Raw genomic sequence first — 9,173 nt, 5'->3', positions numbered from 1 at the left:
TGGATACTGACTTCACCCCTTACGAGAGCCGTGTTGCCGAACCACTGGATTCATCTTCGGTCACGGACTCCAAGCCGCTCATATCCAAGCCCATCGAGTCCGACTGGGCGCCGATCATGGAGTTCACCTCCGCGGATATCTTTCAACGCTCACCTTTTGGAGATGTGCTAAATTCATTAAGGTCTCTCTCCCTGTCAGGAGAACCTTGGCCGAACTATGTTCGACTAGAATGGGATGCGGACGACGAAGAAATTCGCCGCCCACCCACCACCCACTTAGTAGCCACTGTCGACGACATAACCGACATGCTTGACTTCGGCTCCGAGGACTTCGACGGTATGGACGACGAAGCTGGAGATGAACCGGAAGCACCACCCACAGGGCGCTGGACCGCTACTTCATCACATGACGTGTACATGGTGGACACCCCCAACGAAGCCAATGGCGACGAGAAAGCGGAGGATGACCCCTCCAAGAAGCAACCCAAGCGCCGACGTCAGCGGCGCCACCCTAAGTCCCGCCATAGCAAAAACAGTGATAACAATAGTCCACACGACTCCGGAAAAGACAACAACTGCACCACCCCGGTGGCAGAAAACGATCAAGATGCAAACAACAAACATAGTACGGAGCCGACGTCCGAACACGATGACGCCAAAGATAAGCATCATCAATCCCCATCTAGGGAAGAAAACAGTCCGGACGATGATGCACCCATCATCCCGGAAACACACTTAGAGCAAGAGAACCTCCGTAGAAGGCTTACTGCCACAGCGAGAAGCCTGAAGAAACAGAAGCAAATGCTCAAGGTCTCACAAGATACGCTCAATAGCAAGTGGAACAAAGTAACAAAGTATGGTAGAAGCTACCACCCAAATAGCTATCCAAAGCGCAAGCTATTACCGGAATTCGACGACGAGGCCTTAGAGCCCATACAGCCGATAAGTGATACGGCCAACCGGCCGGATCCACCGCCCTGTGAACGCGATAGAGCGGCTAACAAAGACACGCATAAGTCAACACACGTTCTACGTGAGAACTTGCGTCAAAAATCCGGCGCGACCAGATCTATCTATGGATCTAGGAAGCGCGCTACGGTACACAACCAACACTGAATACAACAACCATCCGAACACTATGGCGCATCCCAATACAGGGGTGCCGCACACCCACTATGTTTCACTGATGAGGTGCTGGATCACGAATTCCCAGAAGGATTCAAACCAGTGAACATAGAGGCGTACGACCAACCACAGACCCTGGAGTCTGGATAGAGGACTTCATCCTCCATATTCATATGGATCGTGGAGACGATCTCCATGCCATTAAATACTTGCCCCTCAAGCTTAAAGGGCCAGCTAGGCACTGGCTGAAAAGCCTCCCTGAAAACTCAATTGGAAGTTGGGAGGAGCTCGAGGACGCTTTCCGGGACAATTTTCAAGGGACTTATGTCCGACCTCCGGATGCAGATGATTTAAGTCACATAATCCAGCAATCCGGAGAGTCCGCCCGAAAGCTTTGGAACAAGTTCCTCACCAAGAAGAACCAAATAGTTGACTATCCGGACGCCGAAGCCTTAGCAGCTTTTAAACATAGCGTCCGAGACGAATGGCTCGCCAGACACCTCGGTCAAGAAAAACCGAGAACAATGGCAGCTCTAACAAGCCTCATGACCCGCTTTTGTGTGGGCGAGGACAGCTGGTTGGCCCGTAGCTGCACCAGCGACCCAAGCACATCCGAAGTAAGGGATGGCAATGGTAAGCCACGATGCAACAAAAACAAGCGTCGAAATAAAGACGGTAGCCCAGATAATGCGGCGGTAAACGCCGGATTTAGGGGCTCCCGACCAGGTCAGCGGAAAAAGCCTTTCAAAGGCAGCAGAGAAGGACAATCTGGCCTAAACAAAATTCTTGACAAACTCTATCAGATTCACGACACCCCAGACAAACCTGCAAATCATACCCACAGAGAATGTTGGATCTTCAAGCAGGCCGGTAAGCTAAACACCGAACACAAAGGGGAGGAGACACCAAGCGAAGACGAGGATGAACCTCGCCAGCAAAGCGCCGGAGGACAGAAAAAATTCCCACCGGAGGTTAAAACAGTAAATGTGATCAATGTGACAAGGAGGAGAAGCAATCACGCACTCCGATGCACATGCGCCATCGAGCCCGTCACCCCTAGGTCCAACCCCTGGTTGGCCTGCCCGATCAATTTTGATCGTAGAGATCACAGTACAAATATCCGGCGCGAAGGACTGACGGCCTTGGTGTTAGACCCAATAATAAACGGGTACCATTTCACAAGGGTCCTAATGGACGGCGGCAGTGATCTAAATCTGATATATCAGGATACAGTCCGCAAAATGGGGATAGACCCGACACAAATAAGCCACGGTAATACTACCTTCAAGGGAGTAATACCAGGCCAAGAGGCCCACTTCACGGGCTCTCTACTACTAGAGGTGGTATTCGGTTCTCCCGATAACTTCCGAAGTGAAATGTTAACTTTTCACATCACTCCATTCCGAAGTGATTTTCAAGCACTACTCGGAAGGGCGGCGTTCGCTCGTTTTAATGCAATACCGATTATGCTTTTCTCAAGCTCAAGATGCCCGGTCCACGAGGCATCATCACAGTTAGCGGAAATACCAACTGTTCCTTATGAATGGAGGAGGACGCGACGGCTCTAACAGCCGCACATTAGACGGCCTCACCAACCGGAAAAAATGGCAGGTCGTCAAGACCACGGACACGATTAGACGAGTCCGGCGCTCCATCATACATAAATGAGATTCGTTTTCAAACCCTCATAAAACGATACTAGGGGCTTCCCGCGTGTAATGAGGGCGAACCCGGCTCAACTAAGCTTCTTTGGAATTTTGATAATTCGTTCTTCTTTTTGGCATGACAACTTTCACCTAAATTCTCTCCTTTTGCATATGACACTCGTGCTACACCCGTCCAGGACACGGCACAACGGAGACACAGGCGCAGACATGCAGCAGGGACCCGCCCAAAAGGTTTCTTTTTAGATTAAGGCCCTGCGTAGACCTTTTTTACTGTCTGTTGTTGCTCACATCCTCTGGATACTCCACACAACTGAGAAGGATGCCGATGTTATTGGCATGTGGCCATGCCAGGATTTTGCACGTACCTGTACACATGGGATTTCTTATAAAGGGTGTTGTTTAGCCCGATATATGTTATAAAGACCAAACACCTTAGGGAGTGTTCGTCGTCGCGAGTTTGGCCCTATATGCATCAGCTCCGGATCATGTCTTTGGTCAAATGTTGGGTTTGCCCGGCTCCCATGTTTTGGTACCTTATGTTCTGTTATATCGGCTAAGGTAGCACTGGGAGAACTACTGCGATTGTGCCCTGGTTCGTTCGGATGGGCACCTCAGTAGAGAAAGCTGAAAACTGACTGTCATGATATAGCGAGAGACTGGTCAACCACTCGATGACTAATCGGAATCTTCGGGATTCCTCCGCATTAACGAAGGGCCGTTTCCCGGTCATGTACGTACGCGCACCGTATTCGGACGAGCACAGAAGTACCAGGGGCTATATAGTAGCCCCACTGTCAAACTCCTATGGCTAAGTGAAAGTGTTAAAGCAATATAGTCCGATTGCCTTGTTCGCTACGCTATCACCTCCTTAAAGGACCAAGACGTTGGATCAAGTGTGGATATGCATCTTTTGCAAACACCCCCGCATTATATGCGTGGGGGCGGAAGCCGACGACTGCAAACTTTTAGGTTATATACATATATACATAAACAGCCGCACAGGAGGCATCATAGTACTTTCGGGCAAAAGTATAAATACAGCGTTGATTAATTCAGAAAAACATTGTTTGTACAATGGGACTACATGTCACTGGAAAATAATATTCTTCGAGCACTGAGCCTCTATCAAGCGAGCGCCTTCAAGGACTTCTTCAAAGTAGTGCTCGGCAGCCACTCGGCCTATGGCCGAACCCTGTGCCGCAACAGTGGTGGCCTCCATCTCCGCCCAGTATGTTTTGACACGGGCTAGGGCCATCAACGCACCTTCTATGCACGCTGATCTCTTTACAACATCGATGTGTGGCATAGCTTCAAGAAATTGTTGCACTAAGCTAAAGTAGCTACTCGGCCTTGGCCCTCCCGGCCACAGGTGATCCACAACGGACCTCATGGCAAGTCCGGACAACCTATGGAGCTCGGCCCAACCGGTCAATCGCTCATTCAGCAGCAGCGGACGAACTAGAGCGTGAAACTGTGACCAGAATAGATTCACCACTTCAGGACCTTTCTGATTCTTGAAGTACTCGGCTGCATCAGCAGCACTTGCAGCCAAATCCATGTACTTGTCCGCAGAGTTCCATAGCCGGTCCATAGGAGCATACTTCGGATCTCCAAACTTAGTCCGCAACAAGAAGGGCTTCCCAGACACGATATCTGCAACTTGATTCAGCTCCACCTTCGTCGCTCTAATTTTGGAGCGGGCTTCCTTGGCAGCCACCCGGGCCTTCTCCAGGTCCGTCGCTTTCGCCCGGTCTTCTTCTTCAAGAAGCCGGTAACGGTCAGCAGCATCTTTTAATTCTACAACCATCTTGGCTATTTTCTCCTTGCTCTCGCAAGGCGCGGTCTGTTCGGCCCTTAACTCTTCGACCGCCTTTAAAGCGGCCGCATTGCTACTCCTCCCTTGCTCCTTGGCTCGAGTAAGCTCCGCCCGAAGGGTCTCCACGGTGGCAACTCCATCTGCAGTCACAACATATTAAAGATACTGGCATCATGCTGCGATAATGCATAGGAGCACTTGCGGGCTATCTTCCTTGATATCTCACCATTCAATATGCATAGGGATTTGCACCGCTATATTAGCATGCTTGCATTCTTTGTTATAGTTCGCTCTATGTTTTCTTGTATAAGTAGTATAAGGAGATATTGTCTGCGCAGACTGTCCCTCTCCTACCCCACTCCTCCCCATGCTCTCGTGCCAACCCCCAACAACCAACAACGACTCATTAACTTGTGAATCACATGCATGTAGATTTTGTTGATCTCAGAGTTTTGAATCATGCAACACATCTAATATTCAGTTTGTCCCAAGTTTTCTAAATGCAATATTATTTGAACTCTAAAAATATCTTTCACAAGTTTCTGTATTTGTACCAGTTTTAAAATTGTATATCGTTTCAAATTTCAAAATAATTTATGTTTAATGCATTTGAATAATTTCCAAGGTTTAGGAAATGTGAAATCAAATATATTTCCATTAAGTTATGTCTCTTCAATAAACTGAGAATCTTGTGATGGGATAATTAAAGTAAATACTGGATTTCATGATTGTTACATTTCAAATAGAAAAGAACGATAATTCAGTATTGTAATTCTTGGAAAATTCAAGGTACAAATTTCATGAAATTATGTCTTTCATTTTTTATTTCTAGTGAAACATGAGAACTCAATGATAATAATTCTAGAAAAATTACTTATACTAATCTCAGGACTTTTTCTGCCATAAAAAAGTTATGTTTTACTGACGTTACCTACTGATTTATTAGTGCAGATGTATGTAACCATTTATCTTCATGGTCCAGCAAAGATGAATTAATCCTAATTACATTGCATACTGCCGTTTGGTTTCATTTATTAAACCGTGGTATACCTGCGAGCTCCAACACATTTATTACGTAGTAATTATCTGACATCCTTTCTCTGCCAACATGCATGAATTAACCATGTGTGGACATAAAGTCAATGCACATTTACTTCTGGCATATTGTACCATTAACAAAAAGCAACTCGCCTTTACTTCTCTACAATGTCATGTGAGTATTAAAATTGTATTGGTTCAGTAGCGAAACTAAAAAGGATTGTAGAGAAGTGCGCCTCCGTGTGCTCTTCGTCCGCCTCCCATCATGCTGCTCTTACTATGTGACGATCATCAGAAAAATCACTCACCCTGCGCCTCGTCAAGCCGCATGTTGACAAGCATGATGTCGGCATCTGCCGCATCCAGCTGTCGCTTTAGTTCGGCAAACCCATCAGTCCGGCTAGCCACCGGAGCTTCAACTACCTGCACATAAAGGCGGTCTGGTTATTACCTGGGACTATGATCCTATGTTTGCCGCCGTTCTCGACGACAACCAGAGTCTCAGGGGCTACTATCTGCATAGGCATACCTAACGTATGTGGTACTATTAAAGGCATACATTATTTCACGTACCTCGAAGCCTTTTAGCAGACTCATAAAAGCTTCATGCAAACCGCTTTCGGCAGATGAAATCCTTTCAATTACCGTACCCATTAGCGTACGATGTGCTTCCGAGACGATAGCTTGCCCCAGAAGATCCTTTAGCACGTCCGACCGCACACTATACGAACCCTTGATGTCTCTCTCCTCAGGAGCCGGATACTGGGGATGCCGGGCAGCCAAAGGGTTATCTTCCGGTGATATTGGATCCAGAGATACGCTTCACGACGACACTTCAAGGTCACCCACTTCTTGGGCTGGGGAGTCCGGGGGAGGCGTTTCGCTCTCCATCATCTCCGGAAGAAGATCCCCCGAAGATGAACTCTGTCGAGAAGAGCTGCGATCCGGACTACAATTTACAAGCATCGGTTATTGTCTTCGGAAGCAAGGTAGGATATCTTCACTAATAAGTACTTTTTGATTACTTATAGCTCGGTAGAGGGCTGATCTCCGCGCGGACACTGTGCGGCAAGAATGCCCTCCGAGGCAGGACCCTCTGGCGGAGATTTATTCTCCCGTTTGGAAACCTTAGTTTCCGGATCTTCAGAGGTAGTCCTCTTCCTTCCTCGGGGAGGGAGAATGTCAAATTCTTCCCCTTGGTTATCCTCCCTCGCAGAGGCGCTCATTCCTTCAATTGGAATAGGTAGCGATGGAGGCCTGCTTTCGCCCTCTTTATTCCCCCCTTCATCTTCCTTTGAGGGCACTAGACGAGGTGCTGGCTCGAGCATCTTTTCCAGCACCGGATTGTCCAAGCCTTCAGGAAGGGGGGCCGAACATAGGATCATCTTCGCCATTGCTATCCAGTCCTGGTCAAAGAGCGATTCGTCAGAATGATGTCATGATAAACAAAAGGACAGTGTGTACGGCTAGGGGATTACTTACTTGGGCAGCGAGGCGGTTGCAGCTCAGGCCCACGTCCTTGGTAGTGTCCGGACACTCTATTTGGGGTCCGAAGAACGATTTGTACATCTCCTCATGCGTCATGCCGAGGAAATGCTGAATAGTGCACGGTCCTTCTGGGTTGAATTCCCACATGCGGAGGGGCCGACGTTTGCAAGGATGGACTTGACGAACCAGCATAACTTGCATTACCATAACCAGACTGAAATCTCCCTTGAAGAGATCTCGGATACGACTTTGCAGTATTGGCATGTCCTTGTCTGGACCCCAGCTCAGCCCCCTGCTGATCCATGACATCAGTTGTGGTGGGGGGCCCGAGCGAAAGGTGGGGGCAGCTACCCATTTGGCACTTCAGGGAGCTGTGACGTAAAACCACTCCCATTGCCACAATCTGGACACCTCTGGAAAGGAACCCTTTAGCCATGGAGGGTCAACAATTTTTCTTATTAAAGCACCTCCGCACGCTGCGCACTGCCCCTCGACCATCTTCGGCTTCAGATCGAAGGTCTTGAGCCACAGGCCGAAGTGAGGGGTAATGCGGAGGAAGGCCTCACACACGACAATAAATGACGAGATGTGAAGAAGGGAATCTGGGGCCAGATCGTGAAAATCTAGCCCGTAATAGAACATAAGACCCCTAACAAAGGGATCCAGAGCGAGGCCTAGTCCTCGGAGGAAGTGGGAGACGAACACAACGCTCTCGTTGGGTTCGGGAGTAGGGACGACCTGCCCCCGGGTGGGCAGCCTATGCGAAATTTCGGCGGTCAGATATCTGGCCTCCCTCAACTTCTTGATGTCCTCCTCCATGACGGAGGAAGGCACCCACCAGCCTTGAAGGCTGGATCCCGACATGATTGAAGGTCCGAGGCACCTGACCTGAGCTTTGGGTGTTAGAACTCGAGGCGGGGGAAGGATTCGATTGAGCACATGAGGGGAAAAGAAAAATACTTGTCCCTTTATAAAGGGGATGAATATCAGGCGTCCTCCTCGTGGCTGTTCGAGACTTACCTAAGATCTAGGAGTCATACCAACAGGCACGGTTGGGTTACCCACGTTTGTATTGATGAGAATCCCGTGATAAGGGGAACACGATCTCTGCTTTGACAAGACGTGTCAAGAAACCGCCCCGCGTTGTGTGCGGGGCTGGTTAAAGAAAAATGGTTCTAATAATTAATGGGCCGTGGCGTGATGTCATGCTGCCAAAACGCGTCAGCAGATTAGATTTTTGGAAATATTATTCTCTCTACGGTGGTATGTGGAACTTATTTTGCAGGGTCAGACACTATCCTTGTATTCGAACTCTTCCGTGGTGTATTCGGAGGAGGAACCCGCCTTGCAATGCCGAAGACAACACTGCGCGACGGACTCATCGTCATTGAAGCCTGGTTCAGGGGCTACTAGGGGAGTCCTGGATTAGGGGGTCTCAGGATAGCCGGACTATATCTTTTGGCCGGACTGTTGGACTATGAAGATACAAGATTGAAGACTTCGTCCCGTGTCTGGATGGGACTCTACTTGGCCTAGAAGGCAAGCTAGGCAATACGGATATGGATATCTCCTCCTTTGTAACCGACCTTGTGTAACCCTAGCCCCCTCCGATGTCTATATAAACCGGAGGGTTTTAGTCCGTAGGACAACAGACAATCATACCATAGGCTAGCTTGTAGGGTTTAGCCTCTCTGATTTCGTGGTAGATCAACTCTTGTAATACTCATATCATCAAGAACAATCAAGCAGGACGTAGGGTATTACCTCCATCGAGAGGGCCCGAACCTGGGTAAAACATCGTGTCCCCTGCCTCTTGTTACCATCCGCCTTAGACGCACAGTTCGGGACCCCCTACCCGAGATCCGCCAGTTTTGACACCGACAGCAGCCATAGCGACCTCGTGTGCGCGTGTGGCCACATGCTACTGAGCTCCACGTTATACTGCATGCAAAATGGTTGTGGGCGGCGCTTAATTGGAGGAGGGGGACAGTGATTTCAACGGAAGGTGTAGCGCCGTCGGTCAGGGCATGTGGGACGGGA

This window comes from Triticum urartu, chromosome 5, assembly GCF_003073215.2.
Source record: "Triticum urartu cultivar G1812 chromosome 5, Tu2.1, whole genome shotgun sequence".
Taxonomy (NCBI): Eukaryota; Viridiplantae; Streptophyta; class Magnoliopsida; order Poales; family Poaceae; genus Triticum; species Triticum urartu.
Note: the sequence above shows the minus strand (reverse complement) of the source record.